At 43.0% G+C, this 12,794-nt stretch overlaps 1 protein-coding gene across 4 annotated transcripts in view; it reads left to right on the plus strand.

Moving 5' to 3' along the window:
• The first annotated feature begins 1,807 nt into the window (after positions 1–1,807).
• LOC124591691 (monocyte to macrophage differentiation factor 2) overlaps positions 1,808–12,794 on the plus strand; it is a 141,220-nt gene continuing 130,233 nt past the window's right edge. The window contains exons 1-2 of one of the 4 annotated variants that reach the window (XM_047131762.1): positions 1,809–2,083; positions 2,202–2,211. The gene's annotated coding sequence lies outside the window, so the exon portion shown is untranslated. Of the gene's footprint in view, positions 2,084–2,201; positions 2,212–2,341; positions 2,491–12,794 lie in introns of those variants that run through there. The other 3 variants (XM_047131764.1, XM_047131761.1, XM_047131763.1) reach the window with 3 other exon arrangements.

Consider the following 12,794-nt stretch of genomic DNA (forward strand, 5'->3'; position numbering starts at 1 on the left):
GGTCATAGTAAGAAAAATCTCAAATCCATCTTCACTCTACAAAAACGAGCTGTTAGAGTGATTACCAATAGTTCAAGGCTAACTCCTTCAAAGCAATTATTTAAACAGCTGAATATTCTAGCCCTACTGTGCCTCTATATACAGAAAAGCGTAATTAATGTAAAAAGAAATATTAACAATTTCCAATCCAACTCGGATCTACATACTTACAACACAATAAAGTGCAATGACATTCATATAAAAAGAGTTAACAAGGTTTTGGCGCAGAAACAAACAAACATACAAGGAAGCAGATTGTATAACAAACTACCAGTAAAAATAAAAGAAATAAAAAAATTGTCTTCATTTAAAGAAGCAGTATTCAAATTCTTAACGGCCAACTGCTATTATAGTGTAAAAGAATACCTGGAATAGCTTCATACTAAACAATTATATTTATGTACTCTGTGCCAATAGTAATTTTTATCTGACTGTTGCTATGATCTAAATAAATAATATGTACAAAAGTGCTAGAATTGTATGTGTTATATCTAAATATCAACTCTTTTATATATAAAAACAAAGATGAGGTGACTTACCGAACAAAAGCGCTGGCAGGTCGATAGACACACAAACAAACACAAACATACACACAAAATTCAAGCTTTCGCAACAAACTGTTGCCTCATCAGGAAAGAGGGAAGGAGAGGGGAAGACGAAAGGAAGTGGGTTTTAAAGGAGAGGGTAAGGAGTCATTCCAATCCCGGGAGCGGAAAGACTTACCTTAGGGGGAAAAAAGGACAGGTATACACTCGCACACACGCACATATCCATCCACACATACAGACACAAGCAGACATATTTAAAAAATAAGTTGTGTGGAACTATGAAAAAATAAGCATAATATACAAACTAAGTAGTCCATGCGCAAGATAGACAACATAAAGGGCAATGAAAAGTTAACTTTCTTTATTTTCGCAAAGTTATGATCTGTCCGTTCGTTTATTGACGTCTCTGTTCACTGTGATAAGTTTAGTGTCTGTGTTTTGCGACCGCACCGCAAAACCGTGCGATTAGTAGACGAAAGGACGTGCCTCTCCAATGGGAACCGAAAACATTTGATCGCAAGGTCATAGGTCAACCGATTCCTCCACAGTAAAACACGTCTGATATATTCTATACGACACTGGTGACGGCATGTGCATCACGTGACAGGAATATGTTGTCGACCCTCCTAACTTGTACACTTGGCGAATGGGTGAAAAGATTCTTCTACCTTGCCCGTCTTAGGTTTTCTTGTGGATGTGATAATCATAAATTAAATAAAATGAATTAAACTTTTCACTCGAGGGAATACTTGAACCAAGGACCTCTCGTTCCGCAGCTGCTCACGCTAACCATGGTACCACAGCGCTCTTGAACTACAATTGTCCTTTGTGTTGCCTATCTTGCACATGGACTAATCAGTTTGTATACTTTGCTTATTTTTCCTAGTTCCACACCACTTCTTCCTGTTTTCTCGATTGATTTGTGTTCAGTTTTTCAAGGCCTATCCACTGTGCCAACTTATAACTAAATCTGAGGGGAGGTTCCCTTGTAAGAAGTAATATGTTCTGGTAGTTTTTCCTCATACAACTTCAGTTCTTCACCTCTTCGTTAATTTGACTTTATATCAACTATTTCATCAAGTTACAGTTTTGGAATTTTTCCCACTAATTGATCTAATTCTTCATCTACCTCGTTTTCTTCCCCTTATAACAAACAACAAAGCAAACTACAACTGCAATATCGGCTTTATGGCCCACATTGCCTGCCATATTATATAGTTCCAAAATTTTGTCGAGAAAGATGATTTCAGTAAAATGACAGATATATGTAACAGAATTGATGTTAGAGCGGATATTTGTTTTTCTATTTTGGGAGGATCTTTGAACTGAAGGATAATTACATTAACAGATTGCTGTACTTTGGATTGCCGCAGGCCTACGTCGTCTGCTGACATATGTAGGATGGGGGTAGTTTTTGTTGTTATTTTTTTATCGCCCAAGTATTGCCAGCTCATGAAGCTTGCTGTTGATAGAAATATGCTCCGATAACTTATAAGGTATGTTATGTTTTCTATACAAAACAATTTATCGCAGGAAATTAAGTTATGATCACAGTGTTTCATTACTTGTTTCACGCAGGTGTCACTACATTTTTAGATGTATACATTGTTGCAGGGCTTCATATGTAAGCGCAAAAATTCAGTATACATAATGAAATATCATACTTAAAGTTTGCCGAATACGAGATAACTGGTTCAGCGTTGTAATATGATGTACGAGGAATGATAAGAAAAGCTTGACATTTCCAAGCAGATGTTTGAAAGTGACAAATGTGAATTAAAGAAGACCATAGTTTCAGTCAATAAAAGTCGTCTGGGTTTAGGAACGCGGTCCCAAACCCAGAGGAATTTTATTGACTGTGACAACGGCCGCGGAGGCTTACGTTTACCCAACACTGTGGTTTGTAAGTATGACCTGAGCGAATGTACGGCTATGCAACATTCTGCGTAATCGACTTCTAGTGATTTTACACCTTTAAGCAGCGCTAATGAAGTATAATAAAAATGAATGTTGTTGAATACTTTGATTACTTACCAGTGTCCACCTTATAGTTTTTGAATTGTTAGTAATTATTTCATCAAAATAAATTTAAAGTAACGCAGAAATAACGTAGAGAGATAAGCGCGCAATGAAGAGAAATTATCAAAATAATTTTGAGAAACTTTTACTTACATTGTGTTTGGCTGGAGTTTCATCACTTTGATTAATTTGACTGCCAGTGTGTTTTTGTTGGTACTTGCTAACAATAGATACTCCATGTGTTTTGGTATTATTAGTTGTAATCTGGCAACAGTGTTGCGAGTTGTTGTCTTCCCAGGAACAGGTCTTCCCCTGAGCAGCATTACCATGTACCTGACACTGCCTGAACCAACCTGGGGTATGATTACCATGGCCTCCTCCTGGATTACGTTTTCTTCGATATTTAACGTACCACATGAATGTGCACTCTGCCCTTTTTCGTGCGGGTAAAATGTGGCCAAACTGATACATCAGGATGTGCAGCATTTGCCATGTAGAAAGAATCTGACATCTTTAAGTTTTGGAATGATGACAAATCACAGTATGGTTCTTCAAATAAGACCACTGGCAATTTACTTATTATCCTTGTCAAACTTGTGTGGTGTGCTGGCTGTAAAGATTGCACCCAGTTATACATAGTTATATTTTGCACAGTTTAATTAAATTATCCGTCAACAGATATTTTGAACTTTTTCACAGTGCCAGGTGCCTTAGAATATCTATATTTGTCATAGAGCATGTTTTAGATACTCTGACAACTAGTCTTGACTTGTTTCACACATTACAGCAGTCCATTTTTGTGTTGATTAGATTAGATTCAGTTTTTGTTTCATAGACCCAAAAAATGAGATGATTCTCGTGGGTGTGAAACATGTCGAAAAGTATAACATAAAACATTTGAATATAATACTTGCTACCCTGATCATTTGTCTGGAGATTGTCGAAATAGATGAATACAACGTGGTAAACTGGAACAGCTAATATTTACATAATTAACATGCTGTCAGAATGAAACATTGCTATGCACTATTAATACATTTATCATACACAAAATACCTAATCTGGACTGTTGTGACCAAGTGCTGTCAAAACTGAAATCAGACATTTTTACTTAAGCTGGCTTAACAGTCTCTGTTAAGATATTCATTTATAGAGTAGAAGGAGTTGTGTATCAAAAAGTTTTTCAAACTCTGTTTAAACCGTGCTTTATCTGAAACCAAGTTTTTAATGGTTACTGGGAGTTTTTAAAAATGTGTGTTCCTGAATATTGGACCCCTTGTTGAAGCAAGATAAGTGATTCTTGCCTTATAGACCCTGTATTCTTTCTAAACTGCAAATTTGAATTTAAACTCTTGAGTTCTACTGCTGCCTGCAAATCGGTGGTGACAGCAAATTTGTTTCCTTTAGAGATTGCAGTCAGGTTGTATCCCTAGCAAAAAATGCTACATGTCCAAAATTGAAGATGCAGAGCCACGTAGTGTCGTCAGTGTGGAATTAGCATTATTATTTGTTCATACAGGCATCCTTTTACATTGAAATATATGGTACATCATCTTAAACAAGGAAGCAGAGCTCAGGAAATATCTACCAGAATATGAACAATTTTGGAATAAAAATGACTACTCACAGAATACGTGTTGTGCCATCATTGTGAGACAAAATATTATGAAAACATTACCACCTTCTCGGCGGAGGGAGGTTAGGGAAGGTAGCTGGCAGCTCGCACTGAGGCAGCAGACGTGGGATAGGAATATGAGAGGGAGGGGCAGCATATGTATGAGTACAGGAACCAATTAGTTCGGGTGGTGCATGGAGAGGGAGCCAGAACAAAAGAAGGGGACCCTGTTGCTTAGAGGATGTGGGTGCAGTGGTTCAGTGGAGATAGAGGGCCAGGAGGATGACGGTAGTGAAGAATGTAGCGCTAGGATAACTTCCGTGGAAAGCTGCTGCTGGGGAAGGACCCAGTTGATATGGGTTGTGAAGTACCAATCAAACTCAAGTGTATTGTGCTTAGCAGTGTTTTCTGTCGCTAGGTAGTCAACTCTGTTTTTGCTCACATTTAGGTGGTGGCTATTCACTCTGATGGGTAGCTGGTTGGTGGTCAAGCACACACAAAATGCTATGCTGGTGCTTTTACTGGTGACCCTGCCACTGATGGTATAGAATAAGCCTATGACAGAACTAAAATGGGATGTGCCAGGTGAGTGAATCAGGTAGCCTGGGTCTACCACAGTGATATGAACCCTGTAGCAAGAGTTTGGGAGTGAGAATGGGATAGATTTGGACCAGAATCTTGTTTAGATTGGGTGGGCAGTAGAATATCACTTTAGGAGTGGTATGGGTAGGAGATCCCTCATATCTGAGCATGCAGATGGTTAATCAAAGTCCTCGCAAAGAACGGGGTTCAGTTGCTTCTGCATACTGGACAAGGGAATTCTTGTCACCGCAGATACACTGTCCGTGGGTAGACAGGCTGTATGGGAGTGATTTTTAATGTGGAAGGGATGACAACTGTCAAAATGCTGTTAGTGTTGGTGGTTAATCGGCTTGATATGCCCAGAGGCATTGATGGAATCATCATAGAAGTGGAGGTCAACATCCAGGAAGGTGGTGGCATGTTGGGCTGTGGAGTACCGAGTGATGTGGATCACAGAGAAGGTGTTGAGACTGTGGAAGAATGAGGATAGGGTTTCTTGCCCTTGGCCCTGGCTCCCTATCATAAAGATATCTTCTATGAACCTGTGCCAGATGGGGGGTGTGGTGTTTTGGGAGGCTTGGAATGTTTCCTCTGTAAGATATATGAACATATTTGCTTATGAGGATGCCATGTGGGCACCCATGACTATGTTGTGGGTTTATTTATATATCTGCTCCTTAAATGAAAAGTTGATGTTTGTGAGGATATAATTGATTAGATGTACAGGGTTATTACAAATGATTGAAGCGATTTCACAGCTCTACAATAACTTTATTATTTGAGATATTTTCACAATGCTTTGCACACACGTACAAAAACTCAAAAAGTATTTTTAGGCATTCACAAATGTTCGATTTGTGCCCCTTTAGTGATTCGGCAGACATCAAGCCGATAATCAAGTTCCTCCCACACTCGGCGCAGCATGTCCCCATCAATGAGTTCGAAAGCATCGTTGACGCGAGCTCGCAGTTCTGGCACGTTTCTTGGTAGAGGAGGTTTAAACACTGAATCTTTCACATAACCCCACAGAAAGAAATTGCATGGGGTTAAGTCGGGAGAACGTGGAGGCCATGACATGAATTGCTGATCATGATCTCCACCACGACCGATCCATCGGTTTTCCAATCTCCTGTTTAAGAAATGCCGAACATCATGATGGAAGTGCGGTGGAGCACCATCCTGTTGAAAGATGAAGTCGGCGCTGTCGGTCTCCAGTTGTGGCATGAGCCAATTTTCCAGCATGTCCAGATACACGTGTCCTGTAACGTTTTTTTCGCAGAAGAAAAAGGGGCTGTAAACTTTAAACCGTGAGATTGCACAAAACACGTTAACTTTTGGTGGATTGTGAATTTGCTGCACGAATGCGTGAAGATTCTCTACCGCCCAAATTCGCACATTGTGTCTCTTCACTTCACCATTAAGAAAAAATGTTACTTCATCACTGGAAACAAGTTTCGCACTGAACGCATCCTCTTCCATGAGCTGTTGCAACCGCGCCGAAAATTCAAAGCGTTTGACTTTGTCATCGGGTGTCAGGGCTTGTAGCAATTGCAAACGGTAAGGCTTCTGCTTTAGCCTTTTCCGTAAGATTTTCCAAACCGTCGGCTGTGGTACGTTTAGTTCCCTGCTTGCTTTATTCGTCATCTTCCGCGGGCTACGCATGAAACTTGCCCGCACGCGTTCAACCGTTTCTTCGCTCACTGCAGGCCGACCCGTTGATTTCCCTTACAGAGGCATCCAGAAGCTTTAAACTGCGCATGCCATCGCCGAATGGAGTTAGCAGTTGGTGGATCTTTGTTGAACTTCGTCCTGAAGTGTCGTTGCACTGTTATGACGGACTGATGTGAGTGCATTTCAAGCACGGCATACGCTTTCTCGGCTCCTGTCGCCATTTTGTCTCACTGCGCTCTCGAGCGCTCTGGCGGCAGAAACCTGAAGTGCGGCTTCAGCCGAACAAAACTTTATGAGTTTTTCTACGTATCTGTAGTGTGTCGTGACCATATGTCAATGAATGGAGCTACAGTGAATTTATGAAACTGCTTCAATCATTTGTAATAGCCCCGTATAATGGGTGAAGTTGTGGATTAGGAAACTTAAGGACATCGGAAGAGGTAGTGTTTGATAGCAGCAAAGCAATGGGTATGCGGTATGTTCATATATTGGGAGGTGGCATCAACAGTTACGAGCGGGGATCCAGGTGGTAATGGGGTGAAAGTGGTTGAGAGTAGTGAAGGAAGTGGTTTGTATCTTTGATATGAGAGGGTAGCTAAGAGCAATTGGTTGGAGGCATTGGTGGACAAGAGTGGAAATTGTTTTCAGTGGAAGCACAGTAACCAGCTACAATTGGGCACCCAGAAATGTTTGGTTTACAGAGTTTGGTAAGCATGATGAAGGTGGGTGTGTGGGTTTCATTGGGGTGAGAAAGGAGATGGAGTTAGGGGAAAGATTCTGGAATGAACCTAAGGACTTGCATAGGAATTGGAGATTATGTTGGACTTCTGAGATAGGTTCACTATGCAAGAGCTTTTAAGTATAAGAGTTAGACAATTAGCAGAAGATTTTTACAACTCCAAACCCACAGCCATATTCCTTATGCATATAATCAGTTACTTACTCACACACAATTACTTTTCCTTTGAGACAGAAAATATACAGGGTGTAACCAAATTCTTTACAGACTTTGAGGATAGGTTCCTTAAACAAGGAAAAAATGTCTAATAAACAATACGTATGTTAAGAGCTATGAGCACTTGTTTGTCTTCGATATTGTGAAACACCTCTCTTCTACTGCAAGCTCTTTGCTTTCCATATTTTGGCAGGAGGTAGTGTAGAGAAAAAAAAAGAAGGTCCAGTAAATTTGGGCTCTACAATTGATGTGTTAAGAGCTGCGAGCACTTAGGAGGACAACTGGTCCTAGCTCATAAAGTGAGCATGTTGTAGCTCATGTTTACTGGGCATTTTTTTCTTGTTTTAGCCCATACTACTCCCTCGCAAAATATGAAAGCAAAGAGTTTGCTTTAGAAGAGATGTGTTTCACAGTATCAAAGATGACCAAGCACTCACAGCTCTAATGTATGCAATTTAGAGCCCATATTCAGTAGATTTGTGTGTGTGTGTGTGTGTGTGTGTGTGTGTGTGTGTGTATGAGGAAACTGTCCTCAAAACCAAACAAGCTCATGGCACAGTGACATGTACTTATGTTGCAACCTCCTATGCCAATCTGTTTAAAGGCCATCTAGAAGGAACCTTCTTCACCTCCAAAATGCCAAACACTATGTCCAATTCAGGTTCTTTGATAATATTTTTACAATCTGTAGTCAGGGCCAAGAAACATCCCTACAACACATCCCTCATTTCTTTGCAGCCTCAACACCTTCTATCCGACCTGGTTCTCCATAGCCCAGCATGTCACCTTTGTGAATGTTGCTCTCCACCTGATTGAAGGCTCCATCCATACCTCTGTCCATATCAAGTGCACTAATGTCCAACAGTACCTGTATATTGACAGCTGTCTCTTCTTCCACACCAGAAAATTATTCTCATATAGCCTGGGCACGAGTAGGCAGCATATATTCAGTGACGAGTATTCTATCGCCCAGTATGCTGAAGAAATCGCAAAGGCCTTCACAGACAGGTGCTAATTCCTAACCTAGTTTGCAAACAGATTTACCACTCCATATCCTCACACACGCTTAAATCTTCCACCACCCGCTAGAACAAGCTGCAAAGGAGCACCCCCTAGTCACCCAATGTAATACCAGACTGGAGCAACTGAACCATGTACTTTTCCAGGGATTTGATTACCTATCAGCATGGCTGGAAATGAGGGACATCCTACCCACGATCCTCCCCACCACTCCTAAAGTGATATTCTGCCACTCAGCCAATCTACACAACATCCTGGTCCATCCCTATTGCACACTCACTCTCAACACTACGCAACAGAATTCATATCACTGTGAGCTGATTCACTCAGTATATCCTATTCTACTCCTATCACAAGCTTATCCTATCCCATCAGTGGCAGGGCCAACTGTAAAAGCAACCACATCATATACCAGCTCTGCTGCAATTTCTGCACTGCTGCTTATGCGTGCATAACCACCAATCATCAGAATGAATTGTCGCCACCAAATTGTGGTTAAGAACAGAGTTGACCATCCAGTGCTGAAACCTGCTGCTGATTGCAACACACCATTAGTTCAATGCCAGCTTCACAACCCGTGCCATCTGAATCCTTCTCCCAGCCCAACTTTCTGAACTTTGCAACTGTGGAAGTTATTCTTACAACACATCCTTCACTCCCATAATCTACCTAACCTCAGCCTCCACTAACCCACCATGCATACACCCTCTAACAGCAGCATTCCCTTAATCTGTCCTGTCACCCTCTTACAATCTATGTCTCCATGTTAATATCCTCGTGTGCTGTGCCAACTCACTGACTCAGTTGCCTGTGCATCTGCTGCCTTTCCTCCCACACACGTGCTGCCACCAGTTACCACTTCCCAGTCCATGTCCCCCTTTTGTCCCACTACCTGCCTCTCTCTCCTCAGGGAGCTCACTCTCATTTGTGAGTATATGCTTGACCACCACAAGGTCGCAGCCCTTCCAATGCTACTTCCCTTTGCATGCTGCAAGTCTATCCTTCTATTATTGTTTTTTTTTTCTCTGTACCTTTCCATTGGATGGTCTTCTCGCTGTTGATTGTACTTAGATCTGGTTCCCTGGCTCTGTTATGGGAAGAGGAAGAAGCCAGACATCTGGGTGTGAAAGACTTTACCCAATACCTTGCATGTAATCAATACCTGGTATGTAACAAAACCATTATTTTTTGTTGAAACAATTGATGACAAATTTGGGGAAGTTGAGTCTTTGGGAAAAATTTGAAATGGTCCGTTATTAATTAAAGCTTCATCTGTGTGGTTTTCAGGCACGTGATCATCTAGGTGACATAGCTGTGACCATTACCCTACATAAAACTTTAAACAAGGTCCAAGAAATCCAGAGATCTTACATTCCACAGATGAGGAACTCCTGACTGATCTCCAGCCACAAGGCATAAATTTTATCATGCATGCTCAAGAAAGTGCCGAAAGATAATCATACGGATACAGACACCTTTACTTTAGGTTTTGAAGGAAATGTCCTCCTGGAGAAAGTTAGACTCATGGTGTACAGGTACAAAATGAAATCGTGTGTTCCACTGCCTATGATGTGTTCAGATGCTTAGACTTAGGATATAAGTCATCCCATTCCATGGCGGGACCAGAATGTGAAATATATGGACACTCACTCCATGAAGGTAGTTCTCATGAACATCTACCTCTGTTTGTCAACTGCGTGGAGCACCTTCTTCAGCATTCACCAGATTGATCAGTAATTAAGAAAGAACAGAAGATCCAGGAATACAAATCTGGTTACTTGTCTTATACTGAGGCATGGAATAAAACCGTCAGCGGGCCCAGGGGGTTACTTGGCCATTGATTTATCAATTTGCAGCCCAGGACTTCTCTCATATATCCACTGGAGAGCACATGACGACCTGTGTGGTAGTGACCACTTCCACAACTTCCTGTCACTGCCCCGGCGTCAGGCCCACAGACGCCTGCCCAGATGGGCTTTAAACAAGGCGGACTGGGAAACTTTCACCTCTGCTGTCACCGTTGAATCTCCCCCACATGATAACATCAATGTGATGGTTGAGCAGGTGACTACTACCATTGTTTCTGTGGGAGGAAACGCGGTCCTTTGCTCTTTAGGGTGCCCCTGGCGTAAGGCCTGCGTTTGCCAACTTGTCAAGCGACGAAAGCAGGAGTGTTGGGAGAGATACATCTCAACCATTGGGTGCCATACATCACCTTCCCAAGGTCAGACAAATATAAAAAGGGTTTTCAGGTACTAGATCCCAGCAGGTGTTACGATAAATAGCATGTTATCTACCAACGCAAACGCGATTGCCGAGGACTTTGCTGAGCACTATGCTCGAGCCTCTGCGTTGGAGAATTACCCCCCCCCCCCCCCCCTCCCCAGCCTTTCACACTCTCAAATGGTGGCTGTAAGGGAAAGTTATCTCGTTCACTACATGCTACAGTGAATCCTATAACACTCCATTTACAGATTGGGAGAAGACCCTTGCACGTTGCCCCGACACAGCTCCTAGGCCAGATCGGATCCACAGCCAGATGATTGAACATCTCTCATCTGACTACAAGCTACATATCCTCATCATCTTCAACCGGATCTGGTGCGATGGTGTCTTTCCGTCGCAGTGGTGGGTGGGCACCATCATTCTGGTGCTCAAACCCGGTAAAAACCCACTTGCTGTGGATAGCTATCAGCCTCACCAACATTCTTTGTAAGCTGCTGGAACATATGGTGTGTTGACGGTTGGGTTGGGTCCTGGAGTCAAGTGGCCTGCTGGCTGCATGTCAAGGCAGCTCCTGCCAGGGTTGCTCTACCACTGATAATCTTGTGTTCCTTGAGTCAGCCATCCAAACAACCTTTTCCAGACACCAACACCTTGTTTCCGTTTTTTTTTTTTATTTCAAAAAATGTATAACACGACCTGGCAACATCGTATTCTTGCCACATTATACGAGTGGGGTTTCCGAGGTCCACTCCCAATTTTTATCCAAAATTTCCTGTCGCTTCGTAGTTTCCATGTCCAAGTTGGTGCCTCCCATAGTTCCCCCCCCCCCCCCCCCCCCCCCCATATCCAGGAAAATGGGGTCCTGCAGGGCACTGCTCCACCAGTACTGGTATTGCTGAGTGACTCCTACAGGGAGCCGTCCACAAGGCGCAGTCATGGGCTCTATCCCATGGTGTCCAGTTTTCGGTCGCAAAGTCGTGTGTTATGCACTTCTGTTGGTGGCATACTGTTCATCCGGAACCAGAACTTTACCTTAATGACAATCCACTCACTGTAGTGGAGACATATCAATTCTTAGGACTGGTTTTAGACGTTGGATTGACTTGGCTACCTACCCTTTGTCAGCTTAAGTGGGAGTGCTGGCAGCACCTCAGTGCTCTCCACTGCCTGAGCAACACCAACTGGGGTGCAGATCACTCTACACTGCTGCAGCTCTACAGAGCCCTTGTTCAATCCTGCCTTGACTATGGGAATCTGGTTTATGGTTTGGTGGCACCCTCAATTTGCGTTTACTCAATCCAGTGCACCATAGTGGCATTTGCCTAGTGAGAGGAGCTTTAATGACGAGTCCGGTGACCAGCGTCCTTGTGGAGGCCGGAGGCCCTCCATTGTAGGTTAGGTGTGCACAACTGCTGGCCAGTTATGTTGCACCACATGCTCATAGTTCTCCTGCGCATCCGAATCACCGTCTCCTTTTCCCACTCACGGCGGTTCATCTCCAGCATCAGCGGCCCTGGTCAGGGTTTCCAGTTGCAGTTCATATCCGATCCCTTCTTTCCGAACTGGAGTCCTTATCTTTACCACCTATACTTGAGGTGCATTCACATACACCTCCATGGTGTACACCCAGGCTGTGGTTTTGCCTGGACCTTTCACATGGCCCTAAGGACTCAGTTAACCCTACGGCTCTCTGCTGCCTGCTGCCACTTCCTCTTGCTGTTTGACATATACCGAGGTCACAAAGTGGTTTATTCCAACAGTTTGATGGCTGATGGTCACGTCGGCTTCGTGTATGTGCATGGAGGACATATTGAACAGCATTCCAGCGTGATATACTGCTTTGTCAGTATGCCTGTTGGCTCTTATCAATGCCCGACCACCCGTCTTATCGTTCCTTTTTTGACTACTCTCTCGACCGTCAATACAGGTTTTATGTATCTGCTCTGCTACCCCGTGGAGTTTGCTTTCATAGTCTCCTTCAGCAACTTGGTTTTCCACTCCCTGCAACCTTTAGAGTGGGCGAGAGCCAAACGCCACCTTGGCTCCAGGCTCAGGTTTGCGTTCACCTTGACCTCAGCTCGCTCCCAAAGGAGGTTACCCCAGCTTCGGTATACCGCTC

The sequence above is a fragment of the Schistocerca americana genome, chromosome 2 (genome assembly GCF_021461395.2).
Source record: "Schistocerca americana isolate TAMUIC-IGC-003095 chromosome 2, iqSchAmer2.1, whole genome shotgun sequence".
Lineage (NCBI taxonomy): Eukaryota > Metazoa > Arthropoda > Insecta > Orthoptera > Acrididae > Schistocerca > Schistocerca americana.